The 21,585-nt window shown below is 40.9% G+C and overlaps 1 protein-coding gene across 8 annotated transcripts in view; it reads left to right on the forward strand.

Moving 5' to 3' along the window:
• The first annotated feature begins 4,648 nt into the window (after window positions 1-4,648).
• DAB2 (DAB adaptor protein 2) overlaps window positions 4,649-21,585 on the forward strand; it is a 53,188-nt gene continuing 36,251 nt past the window's right edge. For all 8 annotated transcript variants that reach the window (XM_082453756.1, XM_082453754.1, XM_082453760.1 and 5 more), the window contains exon 1: window positions 4,649-5,062. The gene's annotated coding sequence lies outside the window, so the exon portion shown is untranslated. The remainder of the gene's footprint in view (window positions 5,063-21,585) is intronic.

The following is a 21,585-nucleotide window of genomic DNA, read 5'->3' on the forward strand; positions in this document are numbered from 1 at the left end:
TAGGAAAAAAATCTGTCCCTGCTCTTACTGATGTCTGAGATCCTTTTAACACTGGGCAGTGCCTTTCATACCAAGTAAGGGTCATGGTTGGAAATGCAAATATCTGGGTACAGGTCCATGCAAATGACTGGTATCAGATCCTTCTCTGAAAACAAGACTTGACAGGGGAGGGGGCAGGGAGAGAAGTCACCACCAGAGCCAGGACACTGTCTGAGGCTGCAGAGAATCAGGGGAGAGAGAAAGGGCAGTATCTAAAGACCAGTGGCACCTGCTTCCTCTCAACCTTGCTGTTTTCCCTCTCCACACCGTTCTCAGGGCTCAGAGAGGAACAAAATGAGTGTCTTCTTGACCACAGGAGAAACTCAGTGTTTCTCAAAGAGGGTCCCCAAAACCACAGCGTCCGAATCACCCGGAAGGGCTGGTAAAACCTGCAGGTTCCCATGCACTGCATGCCTCTCCTCCCAAACCAACACCCCACCCCCCCAACCGGCCACCACACCTTTCCAGGCTCTGGGGCTGGACCCAGGAATTTTCCCTGGAGCAAGTTCCCAGGAGGCCTGTGGTGAACAGTAAAGTTTGAGAACTGTGCTCTAGAGGCCAAATTAGATCAGGAGAACACTGATGAACACTCACTTCTGAAAGACCTTGAGGAAAACTCCTCAGGCAAAAGCCATTTTATAGCTTTTACAGCTCTTCTCTCTCCTTATCTTAAAATCACTTGGTGTATTTTTTTTTTAATTATACAAACCTATGCATATATCATTTCACTTTAATTCACAAATGAGATCCATAACTATATCTGCATACAGGCTCTTTTAATTTCTTTTCCCTTTTTGCAGGGCTCTCACCCTCCTCCTCCCCCGTCTACCCTCATCTCCATTGGGTCCCCAGTAATCTGTATCGTCACTAGTCTCTAGTGTCCCTGACAACCATGCACACACACACACACACACACACACTCAAACCTACATAGCTAAGAGTTGCTTTTTGTATTACTAAAATAGAAACATATTTTACATTTTTTTCTATATCTTGTTTTTCTCACTCAACACTACCTCATAGAAATCCTTCTATATTACAGGGTTCAACTCCAATTTTATTCTTTTCAATGATTGCATATGATTTCATAGTGCAGATGAATTGTAATTTATTCAATCATCCCCTTACCGACAGACATAATTTGTCCCCAGGTTCCTGCTGTTGTGGACAATGCAGCAAGTAACATCTTTCTATTTTTTAATGTATATTTTATTTCTAGGGGATAGATTCTTGTTCATAGGATAGAGAACTGTATAAGTATTTGCTACAATAATAATTAATATTAGCATTTTGTAGTATTACATGTATTTTTATTTTTAATAACTCTTTCCAACTTACTTTCCAAATAAGATAATATTTTAATGAGTAATTCATATGTGGACTCTTTTTCCCCTTTACAACTTCTTCTTATAAAAATTTGTATTATAGCAAAATGTAACTAGTTATGTAAATCTATCATATTGAATTTTTCCTTCACTTTACAACATTCCAGCTTTTCAAGTAACATCTGAGTTTCACTAATGTTTCACATCAGAAGCAAATAATAAATATTGAGTTCTGAGGTGCGATACAGGTGTAACCAAGAAAACAAACAAAAGCAACCAACAACACAAAACAAAAACAGGCTGCCTTTAGTAGACTACCCTCCAAATATCTTAGATTTTAGATAGATAGATAGATGATAGGGAAAACCCTCCAGTGTTTGCCCTGCCTTGCCAACAGCCAAATCTGATAGGGCCAGTTTTTCTGCATCTGTGAATGTGCAGAATGAATGAAGGTCAAAGAACATTTTCTGGGAACAATAGCTATTCTCTTCTTTTCTTTTTTTTTTTTACAACACCGAGGAGGAAAAAAAAAAAAAAAAAAAGATGTGACCTTGCTAGATCCACAGATTTCAACCAGTCCTTGTTTGATTAGAACATCTGGAAGCATCCAGCAAGGAATCAAGGTGCACAGACAGTCTACCTATGGCCAAGTGTAAAGAACCATTTACAATACATGGGAAATGGCAGGATTCAAAATGGGATGTTTAAGGGAAACAAGAACAGTAGGGAAGGAGATAGAAGAAAGCCTGGAGAAGGGAGAGAGAAAGCCTTTCGTCTGTGAGCTATAGGGGGAAAAAAAACCAGCTTAATTATGGAAGAAAAGACACACACATAGGATAGCTCGCACAGGCAGAGTTGCTGTGGAAGCACATTCCAGGAAAATCTTAAGAGATTACTTTAATAATAAACCATGCATTCTTCAGCAAGCCATCACGGGATTAACTACCCCTTTCCTAGGCTGGGAACAGTCGTCAGTTTTGGGGTTTTCTTTTTTTTCTTCCTTTTCCCTCACAAGCAGGTTTTGTGCACAGAAAGAGTCATGCAAGGACCACAGTTTTTCAAACATTGCCCTCAATTTTCCTCACCTTAATTGTCTAAACATTAATTTCAGAAGTGATAAGACCGTGGTTTAGGCAGGGTTAATGTCTGGGTGGGCTTGGGTGTGATTCTCCAGCAGCAAGGATGTTCATTTTAGATTTACTGAAAAGCCAACAGCTTCCATGGGACAGGAGACTATGTTCTACCAGGGATAAAAAGGGTTACGTTTATTTTCATTCTTCTCTCTGTCTTTTTTTTTCTTTTCTTTCTTTCTTAATGTGAGCAGGATACCGAGTTACTGCCAGAAGCAATATCAGAGCCCTAGAGATATAAAAACACACTTCAAGTCAAATCAGAGTTCGCCACTGTCGACTCGTAAGATGTCTGTGTGAAATGACAGAGATGTCCTCTTCAGACTGAACGTGCGAGCACACTGTTCACAGATGCACTGTTTTCAGCAGAAACCTTCTCTTGAAACTACAGCTTATGGCAGATGAAATCATTTTCTTCCTCTGGCTTCTTAGACAAATCCCTTCCATTTGGTGGGGTAGGGCAAACATAAGTCAACATTTCTTGATAAGAGTCTTTCGATTAAAAAAAAAAAATAGATGTGGGTGGTCACTTCTGAGAAAGTGTTACATAGTGAGGTTAAAAGAGAGCCCCATTTTTTTTTTTCTTCAAATTGTCAAAGCCTGTTTGCCTGAAATCTGCTGTCATTGTTCCAGCTACTTAGCTTTTGGAAGGGAAACCAACCCTCTGTACTTCTGGATCTTAAAAATAAAGCACTATGTCCTAAAATGTACCAGAATTAACGTTCTCTGCGCAGAAACTAACACACCACTGTGAAGCAATTATACTCCAATAAAGATGTTAAAAGAAATGATAAAACAAAACACAGAATGTGGTATTAAAATAAATAAATTTCTCTGCACAAATGTTATAAATACAGTCCCAAGACTAAATTTTATATACCTCTTGTCATTCACACAAAGTCATTTTTTTAAATAATAGCAAATTGCCTCAGAGGAATATTGAAAGCTGTCAGCACCACCCCCCTCACGTCTACCTCCCCAGGTATGAGGGGATGAGACAGGTGGCAGAAAGAGTAAAGGTCAAAAGAGGTAGTATTGTCATTGCTGACAGGTTTTGCTGCTCTTCACGCCTGGCTCCGGGGCTGTCCCAAGCCTGACCTACTTGAGAGCAGGGGTTGTCACTCACATTGAGCTGTCCCAAATTACGTGGTTTTGCAGTCGGAGCTAGGCTGGGACCACAAAATACATATCTGGTGTCCCATGAGCCTGATTTGAACCCCCAGTTTCCAGAGGTAAAGTGCAAATCCACTGTGTGTTACTTACTCAATAAAATCAATAACCCCTTCCCATCCAAGTCACAATTTAGCTTTTTTCACATTTAGTACACATTGTCTCAGACTTAAAAAAAAAAAAAAAGAAGGAAACATAGACATACTTTTCACAAGAATAATTTCATAATTCTTAGAAATCAACAAAGCTTCTGGGGATGTTTTACAATTGTTCATGATTTTAAAATACAGACAAGATGAATCCCCAGCTTGTTAAGGTCCACTAAGATACGCTATGGAGTGCCTTCTACTGCTGAGTACTGTATGTCAATATTTTCAAACATTCTATTTCTCATATTTCAGATTTTTCTTAGAAGTATAGGAAACACTATAGAAATCACTGCAGATAAAGTCATGTTATGTGTCTACACAGGGATGCCCGTACTGTGGGAGAAGCCAGTATATAATCTCTCTGTTTATATCAAATATATAGCTTAATTAGTTAGGTTATTTAGGCGTGCATATTTTTGTTTATATCAATTTCCCAGAGAGAGGATTGTCTTTATATCTGTATATACAGGATTATATTTCATACATAAATACAGTATGTTTTACATATACGCACAGATTACCCACCAATTTAAATCGGTGCACTTAAGTGCACCCACATCTGCCGTGAAAGAGACACGAGTTCCTTTAAAGGGGGCAATCACACGTGCAACTGGAGCGACAGCAGATCTGAGCTAGCCTCCACTGCTTCTTGCCAGGAAAGTCAGGAGTAGAGGCAGCCCTTTGTTCAAAGGGCCCTACCGGGTTAGGACGACTTGGGACGCCACATCCCTGGAAGCGGCAACGCAGAGAAGGAACTTGTGAGATGAAGGTCGCTGGGTCCCACCCCTTTCCTGCGGAGTTTCCCTTTCCTGTCCTTAAGCGCACCCTCCCCTGTCCCTTGTCCCCAGCCCCGCGAGTCTGGGCTCCGACGGCGCCCTGACTCCTTCCTCCTCCCCTTCGCTGGGCTCCGGGCGATCGCCCCGCGCTGGTGGGGCTCCCAGTCCTCGGGAGCCGGCTCCTCTGCGCGGCCCCAGCTCGAGTTAATAAACAGTTAAGTTTGGAAGACTCAGCAGACACGTTGAGGGGGAGTTACCCAGCCCAGGCAGCAAAAACATCCCGGCGCATTCCTGGGAAGTCCTCAGCTGCCAGCATCTGATTAGAACCATATCTCGCCGGGAGTGGCCCGCGGCTCCGAGGCTCCCGGGCCGGCTGCTATTTAAGCGCGGCCGCCGTGTCGGCTGCGCGGTAGCCAGGCGGCTCAGGCACCCCCGGGAAGTCATGCTCGCATCGCGGAGGCGCTAGCTAGCCTGTGAGTAGCTTTCCGATCCTTCTTCCCTTTGGCTCCATTTTTGGCGACCTCTTTCCCTCCTTTGCTTTCCCCCCGCTCCGCCTTGGGATGCAGACCTCGGACTGCTGGGGCATCTTAGAAAGGAGACGGTGTACTTGGGCAAACAGGCGGTTTTGTGGCCTGACATCCGAGGAATGGTCCCACGAAATGCGTTTATCTTTGGGGTCGGAATCCAGATGTCCAGCTAGTGACATTTAACAAGCGCCTCGTGTGTGTGTGTGTGTGTGTGTGTGTGTGTGTGTGTGTGTGTGTGCGCTTGTTGAAAAGCTCTGTGGGCAGCCCGGATCGGACGCTGGTGTGGCTGCTGACCGCCTAATTAACTCCTCCGAGGGGGGTTATTTTTGCCGTGTGACAAAGGCTGGGGACCTGGTTTGTGCCCGCGAGAAGCTTTTTCCCTGTGACTGACAACGTATGGCATTAAAATGTGAACTTTGTCTTACACCCGATTCTTAAGAAAGTATCTGCCCAAGAGACTGAACAAACTTGTTTGAAATAACTCCAAGTGTTTAAGTGGTGTTTGCCTGCTTGCTGTAATCTGGAAAGATTAAGTAAAAATTTTGGAAAAGGGGAAAAAAAATGAATGGGTTAAAACCGTAGAGCCCCGGTCAACATAGCGGGTTTCATAGCCTAGAGCCGACTCTGTTATTTGTTTCTGTCGTCCTTTCCTCTTGACTTAATTCTTAGCCTGGAATTCAGGTCCGCCGTCAATTTTAGCAGGGAGCCCTTTGAGTCCAAAGAGAAATCGAACTGGATTAAAAACACTTAAAGAATCTGGATGTTATCTCCACCCCATCCATTCCCCTCCTCCCCCCACCTTATCCTCTTTCTTTTTAGTTTGTGTTTGGAAGGAAGAGAGGCACTCTGTAAAATGAGAAGAGCAGAAATAAGCTTCCAGACACATGGAAAGACTTAAACATTATGGAGGGGCGACTTCATGAATAGTAAATGTTGTTATTGCACTATAAAGTGACTTAATGAAAAAATTTCTGGCCCTAATCAGGCAAAGCAGGGGAGGGGTGGGGAGAGGGAGGTAAGACAGAGCTAACTCAAACAGAAGGAATGGCTGAGGAAAGAAGGCAGCTGCAGAAATGCCCTCAAGAGGTCCGATAAGGCTCTTGGAATGGCTTTGATGGGGTATGTAATTGATCTTCCTGCAGGCTTGAGGTTTGCTCCCCACACAGGAGCATCTACTGGCTGTTGGGGCAGGAGGGACGAGCTGGGAATGGGGGAGACTGACAGCTACCAAATGGCTTGCCTCCACGCTCTGTGACACCTCCACCTGGCTTCTGAAACCAGCAGCCAGACCTTGATCAGGCTTCTCTTCTCTAGGCCTGGTGCCCGCCCCCTCCGCCCCCAGGTTCTGTCTCTCCCTCTTTGAGGGGAGATAGATAGGCCTCTATGATACTGCAAGAAAGTTTATTGACATGAGAATTCAGAAGTATTTGAGATTGAGCTCTCCTTCATCTTTGGGGAAGGATCCTTTGGGTTGAAGTGCTACGTATGTGCTAATAAATAATGGTACACCTGATGCAATGTGCAATCTTGTTGAGAAAGCACAAAGGAGGCCTAGTGGTTTTTTCCAATGTGTATTTCTGGAATAGATTACTTCTAAATCCCTAATCAGTATCCTCCTAAGGCAGACTGGATTCTTTTTCTTGTTGGTGATGAATAACTTCACTTCCCCTTCCCTTCCCACTCCCAACTCTCTCCCTTCCTATCCAAATGGATGCCCTAGCAACCAGTTCTTCTTAAGCTATACCCTCCTCCATTTTAAAGTAGATGGTAGGAGAATGTCTTCCAACTTTGAGCTGTGACACATAGGTAGTCGCCATTCTGGTGATCTTGGACACAGCTGATCTTCTCCTGAGGATGTGAGAGAGGGAAGGGAGCCACAGCGCTTGTTCAAAGCCTTGCCTCATTGTTAAGGACAGAATCCAGGGTCTGCATTTCCACTCAAGACTTTTTATAGTTGGAGATTCAACTAAAAGTCCAAATTCCTGTGCATTAGGCTTATGTCTTGCCTTGCCCAAAAGGTTGAATGGATTTCAGCCACCTTGTTTGGGTTGAAGGGAATTGCTTTCAAGACACTTGTTGGCATGAAGGAAGGTGGTACAGGGACCCCTGGAAGCTGCTGACCAGCTGGTTGGTGTGATATTTATTGGCCTGCTCGGCCATGCCTGCCATTACCTGAAGACTTAGAGAGTGGGAAGACGGAAGCCTTGGTCATGGCTGCTGGTCAGCAGGAGGCTTTGTGGAGACATGGGCTGTTGGTGGTACAGCCAGTATGTGCCGCTTCATTTCTCTCTCTACCCTCATATGTCTGTAAGCCTACACTTGCTACGACGATATTTTTCACCTTGGTAGTTTTGAAGTTTCCATGTGTTTCCCTTCCTCAGTCTCTCTTGACTTGAGGATTTAATTAATGCTTTTCTTAAAGACAAACCTAGGATGCTGAAATACTTGAGAAGGCTGCCAAAGACAGAGCTCCAGGGTGTTAAGTTGCCCTAAGGGGCAGCAGAAGATGCCTCCCCAGGTGGAAAGCCTTGAAACTGGACCAGTTAGGGAGGTTTTGGTATTTGACCAAATGCATAAGGCTCTCTACACTCCAAGCAGAACCAGAATGAGAACTCGACTGGAAATATGAAACACCTGAGGAACAGGATGTGGTATTTGAAAATTCTCTGGCACTGCTGTGTAATTCTAAAGTTGAAGCTGTGCCACTGGATTGCACAGAGGTTGGCCAAAATCACATTTAGCTGAAATAGCTGTAACCTCAGATCTATGTATTTAAGGGTAACCTAACTCATGGTAATGTTTCCTGACTGGATTAATCCTGTGACTCAGAAGGAAAGCAGGCCATGGAGCCTCCTTCTATAAAGAGTACGCTGATTTCTGGTGAGGGGAACAAATGACGCTGCGTGTGGTCACAAAGGGCTGGCACACAGGCCGTTTCTGCCTCACACCTCGCTCAGCCAGGGAGTGGTTGCGAGTGTGGTTTCTGGGGCCCCATTGCCTGAGTTCAAATCCCAGGGACAGCACTGCTTCTCATGTGACCTTGAGCAAATTGCATCATTTCTCTGACCTTAAGCTTTCTTATCTGGAGAGAATAATAATACCTATCCCCAGGTTTGTTGGGAAGACTGTTAATCCGGTATGCTTAGAATACTTTGTTCTGATGTTTTGTTTTCATGTTGCCCCCTGAACCACTGAATTATGTATCTTTGTGAAAACTAAAGGCGGAACGGGGGAATGTCTTTGTCAAAGTTGGGCACCGCCTGTCTACCTGAAAAATGTTAATCACTTAAGCACTTAATATTAACAAAGCCAGGGAGTTGGCTGTGCTTAACACTAAACCGACTGGGAGTTACTCTCTGTTCTCTGCCTGGAGCCTGCAGTTTGCTTTGGTCAAGCTGACCTCCTCTGGTCTCATTTAAGTCTTTGCCTCCACCCCCTACCCCCAGACCCCCTACAGAGAAGGAGCAGTCCTTCCCCCTGAAGTCAGCATTATAGCAGAAGGAAGTGGGAAGGGAGAGGACCACGGGAACTAAACTGAGGGGCTAGGCTAGAAATAAAAAGTCTTCTGAGTACACAGGGCCGCATACTGTCCTTGCCCACGTAGCTGGGCAGGTTGCCATGGTTACTCCCCTTCCCGAATCTTTCCCCTACCTTGGAAGGAAGCCTGTCACTCTAGGGTAAGCAGAATCTGAACAAACTGCTTCCTGGTCTAAAAATGGAAGTTACTTTTTTTTTTATTAAGTGAGGTAGAATCTCCTCTCTACCTACCTCATCCTTCTCTTCTAAAGTTATTTTCATCCAAAACTGTAATCCAGATTGTCCAACTCTTGCTAATTCTTACATCATCACGACGCAAACATTATGGCTTATGAAATTTCAGGAACATAAAAGCTGTTGCCTCAATATAGAGCAAGCCAGTCAATGTTTTTCTGCTGCTGTAACTTATAACTTAGCCCCTAAGCTAGCTAGAGGCAAGTGACCTTTAACTGCTTTAAACTAGCAAGAGTTCTGAGTGAACAGAGCAGGCTGAGTGAGCGATCAGTGGCAGCGGAGCTACGGTGAGGCAGAATGCACGAGGGCTGTCACTTATATTTTTAGGTAACCATGGAGGAAAAGGAGCCGGTAGGTTAGGAAGTAAGAATACTGGAAAAGCTGGGTTTGAAATGTTCTCCAACCTGAAAGAGATTTGGGTGAGGAATTTACGGTTTAATGTTTTCTCTGGGTAAAAAGCTACCCTATTTCTCCCTAGCAATGTGATGCAAAGTGTTATTCTGAAACAGACTTAGAACTTTATGTAACCGATGAGCCGTGTAAGTTCTCATTTAACAGTCAGATTCATTCATTCTTTCAAGATTGGACACGTAGTTAGCTAGACTGTATAGTTCACAGCTAGAAAGAACTCATCTCAGACTAGCTTTCAGAGTGCGGTCTCCAGACCAGCTACATCGGCATCACTTGGGAACTTGTTTGAAATGCAAATTCTTGGTTCCCATGCTACATCCACTAAAGCAAATATGAGCAGTAGGGCCCATCCAGCTGTATTTCAGCAAGCCCTTCACATGATCTAAGAGTAACTTTCATATTTCAGTTGTTCAGTGGAAAGCATAACAAAGTAACTGAATTCCTACAGTCATGGAAATAATAAAGCATTTAAACATCGCTCAGTTTAACTGAATCTTAGAAAGATGAAAAAGCACAAACCTTGACATTTTTCCTGCTATCTCACATAATTGCTTTCTTGATTCTAGGAAAACCGATCTACTCCTTAGTTTTATATTGTCACCTTGCTTCCAAATCCTTTTCCCTTTGGGGTTTTTAAAAAACATAATTAATCTCCATTTATTAGAAGACTGTCCCAGTTGCTTCTTTTTAAAAAGATTTCCGTAAACTAGATCATTACTCTTGAACCAGATGGTTCTCTCTAACCTATAAAACTTTTTATTTTGTTTTTTCATGCCTTGCCCGGAGTGCAGATGTAGGCCTTGCCATCATGGTAAATGAATCTGCTGCACTTAGTTTTTATAGTGCTTTATGGTTTATGAAGTACTATTCCATTCTCCCATTTGACTTTCACTTGAAATAACTTAAGGTAGAAAAGATATCTCCATTTCTTAGCTCCAATATGATCAATCAGCCTGCCCAAGGTCATACCATTAAGTGGTAGAGCCAGGATTCAAGCGTGAATCTTTATGATTCAAATCTTGATGGTTGTCAGAATATTTAGTAAATACCTGTTACGTGAAGTATGTTGCTAGGCTAGCAACGGAAGAACTCCCAGTGAATAGAAGTCTAGAAGGAAGTCTAGAAGAAATTCTATTTTACACGAAGTAAAGAATGTAGACTCTACTCCTGCAGTGGAATGTGCTACTCAATGTCTCTGACCCTTAGTCACCTCACCCTCCTTGCAAAACAGTCCTAAGAATGACCAGTGTTAATCAGAGATGGGTGTTTAGCAGAGATCACACCTTAGACTGAAAGATACAAGGGTGTGATCTAGAAGGAGAGAATTGGAACTCTGGCTTTGAAGAGGCAGCATAGGTTAGTGGTTAAGAGCTTGGGCTTTGAACTACAAATGATGGTGTCCACAACCCAGCTTTGCTATTGAAGGCAAGGGATATAACAACTGAGCTTCATTTTCTCCATCAATAAAACGAGTTGCCTCCAAACTAAAATTAAAGGAGAAGCCATGAAAAAAAAAAAAAAAAAACTTCCTCAGAGCTGCTGCTTCAGAAATGTACCTGCTCTAGGACTATAATTCTCAATGAAATAACTAAATTGATATTGGAAAGTGGTCTTGTTCTCATTGTTTGTGGTCTTTAGGCAAGCTAAAATCTAGAGATGAACACATTCAGGCTGAAAATGAGACCATCTTTCTTACCTACCATGAAACTATTAAATGTGAAGGTCAAGCAAGAAAATGTGGCAATGCTTCATAAACAAGTACAGGCACACAGATTTTAATTCTTAAGGTACCACTTAAATCTCCTCTGGGCAGGACAGTTAAGTTCTCCTGAGGTCTAGAATTAATCCATGCCCAAGTAACTGGAAAGTCAAAAATATCTTCACTAATGTATCCATGTTGGGTGCATCTGCCTTCCTTGTTCTAAACATTTCACCCAAAGGATCTCACTTATTTTTCATATTTGAAGTTTCCTACTAAGGGGCCAAGAGCTGTTCTAATCTTCTATAATATGTAATGCAGATGCTAACGTGTTTTTTGTTACCATTTAGGGCAGCAGAAATAAGCCAAATGTGTTTGACTGTTTGTCAGAGGGCTCTCATAGTCCTATGAAGAATGCCAAACCAGTCTGGCTTTGGGGCACAATGTTAATTCAGATGAGAAACATGTAATTTACTTGTAGATCAGAGGATCAGAAGTTGGAATGGTACACATAGTAGGTGCTCAAAGCTCCCTAAAAGGAAAATGCCAGCTGTGCTTTACTACATCAGCATTGGGTGGTGGTAGTGTTATTTTTTGTTTTTGTTTCGGGATTTCTTTTTTTACCCTTTGCTTCTGAAGTCAGATATCTTAAATAAAATCCCAGTTTTGAAGAAGAAAACAAATAGAACAGGCTCTTCCATCCATAGCTGGTTGACGATAAGGAGGTTTAATATTGATTTCTGCCTGGACCAAGGTTCAGCTATAGCTAAGGCTTTTCAGAAGAATTCGTGTACTTGAATTGAAATGATAGTTTTATTCAATGTCCAACCTGTCTTCTGAAGGATATCTTGATGCATAGATGTTTGCTTGGCTGCCTGATAACTTGTTCTTGGGGTTTCTGATTTGTCCAGGTGATCTAAAGGTTTCATTGTTTGTAACTGAAAGTTGGCTGAAAGCATTTACCTAACACCTGCTAGGGAGCACGTAAGTGTCAACAATTGCTGCCTACATGAAATTCAGAGAAAATGACAACCGCTCAACTAACATATGGTTTTATTATAATTAAGTGCTACAGAGTGGTACAGAAAGAAAAGGACGAAGGTGTGATGATGGATTTGGCTTTCAAAGGAATGGTGGAAGCCAAATCAGCAAAGGTAGGAAGAAAAATGCATTCTAGGCAGAAGCTCATAAGTACATCATGCAGATGTATGCCCAAAGAATACTGATTGGCCAGTTTGGCCAAGAGAAAGTACAGGTGGTAGAGAGGTAAGGGGTGATATCATTTGGAAAGGAGAGATGGACTACACTGGGCTTTGGATGTCAGGGCAAGGACTTAGATCTTTATCTGCTAAGCGGTAGATCTCTTTATTAAATCTGGAAAACAAAATGCTGACTCAGATCAATTAACCTGGCTGTATTGGCAGAATGAGTTTGAGTAGCGATTGCTTAGCAGTTGAAGAAAGACCTGTTCTTTCATGAAAAATCAGCACGGTAAAGAAAAGATTTTAATATTAAGGAACAAATTGCAACTGTGTATTACCTCTAATGTTTTAAGTGCACTGCTTCTACCAGACTGCATGGGGGCTAGAAAAGTAGGATAAATGATTCCCTGACCTCAGAATTTCATTGAGTTAAGGGAAGAGTTCCACATGAATCAGAGGACAACAATAGGTCAAGTGTAGAGAAATGGTAGGGTCAGTGAGAGGTAAGTGAAGACCTAAGACAACACATCTTGAGTGAACTTTGAATGACAGGTAGGAATTCAAGTAGGTGAAGGCGGTAAGTATTACAGGCTAGGGAGGTAACAAGAGAAGACACTGTGTACTTGTGTGTGCATGCACATGTGTGTGTGTGTGTGTGTCCAGCGTAAATGGAAGAGATCAGCTTCTCCAGGGAACAGGTGGCTATGTATATATCTACTGTGAGCTCTAAATATACAAGGCTTTGCATTTCAGATTGACTGTGAATAGAGGAATTGAACACTGATGCCTGATTAATACAAAATCAGGAAGACCCTGAGGTCTGATAGGGCACCCCTACAAGAATTCAGCCATGAAAGTGGGTCAGAGACAACTAGAGGCTCTTACAACTTAGATTCTCATTGGATCCTTTTGAGAAGATGGAAGGAAGAAGTAATCCCACAAAGAGCTTTTTTACTTCAAGTATTCTAAATATGAAATACCTGTGCTGTGTGTATAAAAAATATAACACTGTACTAAGAGTTGGCTAATCGTGAGGAACAAGGTACATGACACAAGATAGTATAGCTTTTTTGGAAGCAGGAACTCGGAATGGCGATGAAGCAAGACTGGGGAGGAATCCCGGAACTAAGTAAAAAAAATTTTTTTTGGTGGAGAGGGAGGAGAGGTATGGAAATAAAGGGTAATTATGGAAAATAGAGGGTCGAAAGTTTGCCAGATTCAATAGATATGTGAACAGTCTAAGATAAAATCTTAGCTTCATTCTAAGCTACAGACAATACTGTTGTGGATCTTTTAGGTATATCCATGAACAAAAGAAAATCTGTAGTTCAGTTTCCAGATGGTGTGTAGAGATAGAAATCTTCAGCTTTGTATACAAGAACTCTTTAATAGAAACAATGGATGCAACTCTGCTCTGTTTTAGGATCCAAATTCTTATATTTCATGCAGCCAACACTTGTTGAGCGCCTTACTATTTGGGGTGATAATAAAGTCCATTTTCTTGATGAAGGCTAACCTTAACCAACTGTTACCTAATATTCTCTTGCTAATGCTCTCGTAAACTAGGTAGTGCTCCTTAAATATCTAAAGCCACTAGTAGGGACCCATGGTTACATTTTCAAAATATTGCTTCATTTAAATCCACAGTTCAGTAGTTTGGCCTGATCTGAAAGTGACCCTGTTGTACTCTTAGAAAAATCTGGTAATTACGAGTGCCACAGAACATGTTTGGTTCTAGAATATAGAGGTTTGTGTCATCTCTGAATTGCTTGTACTCCTGAAGTGACAAAACTGATGCCAAATGAGCATATGTTTCTTTCCTGTGTTTACGAAAAGAGTGTTGATTCAGAACTCTGGATTTTAAGATAACTTTGCAGGAAACATCATTGACATTCCTTCATAACCTAGCACATCACAAGATTTTTTCCTCCCACTGGCTCTGTCACATAGATGGTCTTCCAGATTGCAATATTATTATAGGAGATTCCCAAATATTTAATGTAAATATCTCCCATCATTAATGTTTTAATGTCATCATTTTAAAACTGTCTATTGAAGAGGGTAATTAAACCCTTAAGACAAAATTTTCATCTTTCCGTGGTTGATATTAATAAGAAAAAAATATATAGAATTCCTTGAAGTCATCTAATTTTGCCTTCTCTTCTAAACATTGTTAATGGCAGTGAAACTTTCTACCCTAATCAGAAACATTTCCTCTGAAATACTTAGTACCAGTAGTAACTATTACTTGCTTATTCTCTCTCCCCTGCCTATACTGTAAGCCCCTTGAGAGTAGAGACCATATCTATTTTTGTCACTGTATATATAGCATAATACAGTGCTTGGAACACAGTAGGTATTTGATAAACACTAACCAGATCGCCAGGTTAATGAGTGACTCAAGCTACTCTCATCTGCAACATTAATTGGAATTTATTATAAAGGGAGCAAAACAGAGAACTTCAGCTTGCCTTATCTGTTGGTATAAGCAAAATAGTTTTGAGTCTTTTTTTTGACTTTAAGGTTATTTATAATGAGCAATATCCCTAGGCTCCTCTAGTTTATATCTGCTCAGGTCCTGAGAAAAGCCAACAAGCTGTTACTGAAATTATCCACATGGTGTGGTCTTTTCAAGTCTTTGGTTTAACTTCTACCACTGGAGTATTCATCATGGCGCATACATCTGTCTAACCCAATAGATATTATCATAAGGGTCAATAATAATCATAGTGGCAAATAGTTTTCAACCTGATATTTCATCCAAGGACAACTTCTTATTCTCCTCCTATTTGCTCCTTTTAAGAGCATCTACCAAACTATTTACTAAAGAACTAATAAAAATTGAGAAAATAGATGAAACCTTTGGCTCAGTACTGAATAATTAAGGTTATCCCTTTAACTTACACAATTTCTGCTCAAATCAAAGAAAGCTGCTTTTTAAAATTTGTATGTGCAGCTGTACTGAACATACAAATTAGGTTCTTTAATTCTTAAATTAGGTTGCCACCTTGTTCCTATCTACACAGACCCCATTGGATCCAAGCAAACCAGTCTGGAAATAGGCAATAGACCATACTCTGATCAACTTTGAAAATGCTAGCATAAGAGTCTTTTCAAACCGTAGTGAGCAATTGATTCAAAACTTACTGTTCATTTCTTTTAATATATCAGGAGCTTTTCTCAACAATTTTGGATAAGTAAACATTTAACGAAGTCTAAGATGACAGTGTGGAAAACTTGCTGTGAGCAGCGTTCTGCGTGCTCGCAGAGATGTTCAAGTTCAATTTGTAGGTTCTCTTAGCTTTTGAGTTTAATTTCATGTGACTGATACTAGAGTAGCTTTATGATTCTGTCTTTAGCCCAAGTAAGACTACAGATTTGCCTACATTTTAAATATTGCTATCTGACAAATTAGTACATCTCTAAGGAATTTAAATTTAAAAATGCAGAAAGGCACATGTCACCCTAATATCACTATTCTAATTGTATAAGAAGCAGAAATCTGTCTCTCACCCTACTGCCACCCTTCTTAACCAGCATTTCCTTGCTACTCTTCCTTCTAGTCTTTCAGTAGTTATATGGAGAAACATATATACAATGGGAAAATGCTATCTATTCTGCTTTAAGCAAGGAGCTATAATGACATGACTACTTTAGTCAATAGCTGCCTTTTACAAGTTCCTTTAGTCGCTCACATTTCAAATATCATTATACTTACATAAGTTTTTATAAAACTGACATTATGGGAATTCTTCTTCTAGGGTCTTAGAATGAAAGTTATAAGACATAATGGCCTTTGATTTTTTTTTTTTTAAGCCACCTTTAGGACATGTTGTTTATTTGAAGTTTGAGGGTCACCAAGCATCATAGCTTGGCAAGATGGGATAACCTTGAATCTGACATTTGAGATGGTTAGACCTTAACCTTTCAGTTAAAAGGCTTTGTTTCCAAAAGATTAACCAAGTAATTAAATGAAAGAAACCGGCAGTTTTGAATCACTCAAAATGGCAAGTTCATGCAACTATCATACTACAAAGCTATCTGACTCTTTTTATTTTTTTTATTTTTTTTAATTTATTTTTGGCTGTGTTGGGTCTTCGTTTCTGTGCGAGGGCCCTCTCCAGCTGCGGCAAGCGGGGTCCACTCCCCATCACGGTGCGCGGGCCTCCCACCGTCGCGGTCTCTCTTGTTGCGGAGCACAGGCTCCCGACGCGCAGGCTCAGTAATCGTGGCTCACGGGCCCAGCCGCTCCGCGGCATGTGGGATCCTCCCGGACCAGGGCTCGAACCCGTGTCCCCTGCACCGGCAGGGGGATTCTCAACCACTGCGCCACCAGGGAAGCCCCTATCTGACTCTCTGATACCATGGCTCCATACACAGATTTGTCACCACCCCGACCTCTACACCATTGCTCAAAACCTCAAAGTCTTCTCAACACCGTCTAGACAAAATAGAGTTCTGTTAACCCACCCTAATCCAGTCTGACCTACTTTTCAACCTTTTCCCATCGTATAACCCAGTACGGGTTTGGTATTCTAGCCAAGATTACATAAATATTCTTTTCCCATTGCTATCAATTCCTCTTTCCCAAAAGTATTTTCTGGCTAACGCCCATTCCACCTATCTGAAGAACTAGATTAATTCTCTCTTTTGCCTGTATTGTTCTAAAACAAAGACATTAAGAGCATAGATATTAGACTCATGTGACTTTCAGGGGGTTGATTAACTTCTGTACTTCAGCTTCCACTCTTGTCAGAAAGGGATGAAGATACCTTCTTTTTTTTTTTTAAAATCTTCATCCTTCCTGTTTTTAAATTTATTCATTTATTTATTCATTTATGGCTGCGTTGGGTCTTCATTTCTGTGCGAGGGCTCTCTCCAGTTGCGGCAAGCGGGGGCCACTCTTCATCGCGGTGCGCAGGCCTCTCACTATCGCGGCCTCTCTTGTTGCGGAGCACAGGCTCCAGACGCGCAGGCTCAGTAGTTGTGGCTCACGTGCCCAGTTGCTCCGCGGCATGTGGAATCTTCCCAGACCAGGGCTCGAACCCGTGTCCCCTGCATTGGCAGGCAGATTCTCAACCACTGCGCCACCAGGGAAGCCCAAAGATACCTTCTTATAGGACTAAATGAGAGAGACATAGCATCACACCTGGACTATAATAAACATTCAATAAATTTAACTTTTAAAACGTTGGTATTCCTTCTGTGTTTCTTAAAAAACTATTTCTTTTTGAATTTTATTTAATTTATTTTTTTATACAGCAGGTTCTTATTAGTTATCCATTTTATACATATTGGTGTATATATGTCAATCCCAATCTCCCAATTCATCACACCATCCCCCCTAAAAAAACTATTAAAGCCATCCCCAACCCTGAGCTCCCAACCCGCTTTACTCTACTCTCTTTTTCCAGAGCATCTGTCACCTTCTTAAAGACTATAATCCATTTATGGCTTTCCCCTGCTAGAGTGTAAACCCTATAAGGGAATAGATCTTTATTTTGCTCACGGACATATCCCAAGTGCTAGAAGAGTGCCTGGCACATAGTAGGGATGTAGATTTATTACATGAATTAACTTGATGGCACTGACCACTGGCATTCAGGGGCTAACTTTGTTTCCAGTCTCTAAATCGTAATGGCTTTGAGCAGGGATCAGTCACTAAACCCCATATGCTCTCAGCAACGCATGAACAAAAGCTGCCCGTATTTGAAGGCCTTTTAAATTTTCTATTAGCATGGCTTCAGAGCAGACTCTAGAGTAGCCAATGATTTACCATCTGTGGAGTCACACTGAGTGAGCACAGTGTGAGACAGATGACATGCTCTTAAGAGTCAACAGGGGTGGGGACTTCCCTGGCGGCGCAGTGGTTAAGAATCCACCTGCCAATGCAGGGGACACGGGTTTGAGCCCTGGTCCGGGAAGATCCCACATGCTGCGGAGCAACTAAGCCCGTGCACCACAACTACTGAGCCTGCGCTCTAGAGCCCGTGAACCACAACTGCTGAGCCCGCGTGCCACAACTACTGAAGCCCGTGTGCCTAGAGCCCGTGCTCTGCAACAAGAGAAGCCACCACAATGAGAAGCCTGTGCACCGCAACTAAGAGCAGACCCAGCTCTCCGCAACTAGAGAAAGCCCGTGCACAGCAACGAAGACCCCATGCAGCCAATAAATAAATAAATAAATAAAGGAAAGAGTCAACCGAGGTGGCATTTCACTCTTAAGGGATTTCTTAGGTGGAGGTGCAAATGTAGAACGAAATTTCAGTTAGAGAACCTCAACACTGGAGAGAATGACCCTGAGAAAGAAATTTTATTCACATCCTACTTGTAATAATTAGTCCTGAAAGTAAAACTTTGCTTATCTTAGACTGAGAAAGCATGTTAGTGTTGTTTCTCTCACTGTTTTCTTTGGTGGAACTCATTGTCTACACACTTCTATAGTTTAAGGATTACATTCTGTTTTTTAAAGACATTACAACTATATTGCAAACTACTATATATAAAATAGATAAACAACAAGGTCCTACTGTAGAGCACAGGGAACTACAGTCAATATCCTGTAATAATCCATACTGGAAAAGAAAAAAAAAACATTAAAACTATAAACATATTCCTAACTTCAAGTTTTATTGCAGTAGAAGGCATCATTGGGTTATAGAAAAGCTTGATCATTACTTTTTTAAGGATTTGTTTTAACCTCCTGGTCCATAATATTGAGTCTTTTTAATAAAGATTGGATTAGGAACTTAATAGTGGCTTTCAAAGACTTGTCTTTGCACAGGGCTATAGAGTTCAGCTAAGGAAACAAATGATCTAATTGCATTCTCTGATGCTAAAAATGCCTACATAATAAAACTAGAAAAGAGCAGATGCCACTGTGGAGTGAATCTAAATCTTCAAGGACCAACCAAAGTTCCTTTTATTTAATGACCATATATAATAGGGATCGTAAAGAGAAGCTACAAATGAAGTCCTTATCTAATCACTTATATCCATTCATGCTTTCCTCAAGTATTTAAATGTCAATTACTTAGCAGACACAGAATTTTGCAACAGGTCATTAGTGGTTCAGAGAACAGATGAGATTGCTCTAAAAGCTAATGAAACCGCTTGCTTAAATATTACATTTTTTATGAATCAAGTAAATTTCCTTCACAGTGAATCATTGATGTTGGCATTCCTGTGTAGACTAATCAGAAACCTTTTTATAGTTGAATATAAATATGACATCTCATAATAGGCCAGGAGGTCTCAGTGCAAGCCCAGCAAAGTGGCCGGCAATAAGGAACCATGCCTACTAGTTCTTCTCATGCTAAAACTGTAGACCCATTTGGCACCCCCATGATTTGTCATCTTAAGAAGGCAATGAAACCCAACAGGGATGGTGTACATGCAGCAGGCTTGGGAGAAGGAAGAATTCTCACTTCATCTGCTTATTCTGGGAAAGTCTCCTCATAGTAAGTCACATTTTTGACCAATCGCTTGCCCTAAAGCCAAGCCTTGACCATTAGGTGATACTTGTGACTGTGAGTGCTAGGCAGGTTATAAATAATAACAATGCAAAGGGCAAATACTCGACACAATTTCTTTTTTTTTTTAAATTTCACTGAAGTATAGTTGATTTACAATGTTGTGTTAATTTCTTACAGTTTCTAGCCAAAGCTCTGAGAACTAGAAAACAGACACACTTCACAGGCTTTTAGTGCAACTGTTAGACAATACAGTATTCTCACTATTAACTTAAGTCTAATTCATTTAATGGGGAAGGAGTAGAGAGTTAACCAGCATTAGACTCACACTAACACTATTTGCAGCTGGAGATGATTTTGAATAACACATTTTAAAAGACACAGACATAGATCTAATAAATGAGCCTTTACAGTCCAAAAAGCCAGAGAAACTAGATTGTCCAAGTATATAAATTTATCATTTCAAATCTGTTAAGCTCTTTGGGAAGTAACAATTCTTTTGTCTCTATATGAATTGATGGTTTATTTAGTTAATGCATTTATTGCCTTTTAAAATACCCGAACTGAGTTGTTTATCAGGCTACCAGTGTAGGTTTATAGGAAACAGCACACTGCATTGAATATTACTTCATGTAAATATAAAGTTAAGACACTGAGTACTTCTTCAATCTTGCAAAATAATATCTAGGTCAAACGTAAAAAAAAAAAAATTATGTTGGACCTGGGGAAGAAGAATATCATTTTTCTAGGCTCCTCAAAGTCATTGGTTAATGCCACCCGAGGAACTTATCTTTAAAAAAAGAGAAAAATAGTAAATGAAATATTCAAGACTTGAGCCTTTGAAAATGGTGTATAATGACATAACTAGGGCAATTTTCTTAGATACCTTGTTTTTATGCAGCTGGTACAAATTTGATTTTTTTTTCCCCTTTCTCCCAGCTCTGGAATGATTTTAATATTAGAAGAAATGACTTAAGAACACAGTCCAGTGGAATATATATGTTAGAAAATCTTCAAAGTCTCTCTTTAAATCCCAGAATAAACTTTTCGAAATCTGTACAGATTAAGGTGATACTTGAGATCTTTCTTTGTGTTCTTTGATTACTACAACCACGAAAGAAAATCAGTAAGCTGTATCTTCATTTTCTAAGAACTCTTAACTTGGTGCTCTGAAACACCACCTCCATTTTAACTTTATTTGTAGAATCACTTAAATGATTGCCAAAGGTGGAATAGAAATTGACTTCCTGAAAGCTTCTTTAGATTAATAATGGTTAATGTTTGGAATCATATAGGGGTGGCTTTTTCCCAAAGGCTTTAGTAGATACAAGGTTCCCTGAATTACTCTTCCAAACTTGCCAATTGTATGTCATGATCCCTAAGGTAGATGTCTAGACATGTTTGTGGAAGGGAGGACCAGTTAATGGTGATGACTTACATGATTGTAACAGGTATAATTTTGGTTGCATTCTCATGAATTTATGTATAGAATTCATGAAACAAAACCTGTCTCACCTCCTTAGACTTTATAAGCGAAAGTCTGGTATTAAGTGGTAGGTTTTTTTTTCTTGTAATTGGAACTACCTGTGCTCATCTACCTCTGCAGTGAATGAACCATATACAGATATTTCGATAAACTAGAACACTTTGTTACATTCATTGTTCAATGTAGTTGCTTCAACTGCGAAACAATTAAAATCCCAAATCTGTTTCATTTAGCATGAGTTAATGTGCTGCCATATAGAATTTTTCCATCCCTTAGTTTAAAAATGCACTGACTTATCCCCATGTGTTTATTTGGTCCAATTCAGGGGTTCCCAACCCCCAGCCGCGGACTGGTACCAGTTTGCAGCCTGTTAGGAACCGGGCCACACAGCAGGAGGTGAGTGGCTGGCAAGCGAGCCACGCTTCATC

The sequence above is a fragment of the Balaenoptera physalus genome (genome assembly GCF_965194825.1).
Source record: "Balaenoptera physalus genome assembly, chromosome: 3".
In the NCBI taxonomy this organism is placed as follows: domain Eukaryota; kingdom Metazoa; phylum Chordata; class Mammalia; order Artiodactyla; family Balaenopteridae; genus Balaenoptera; species Balaenoptera physalus.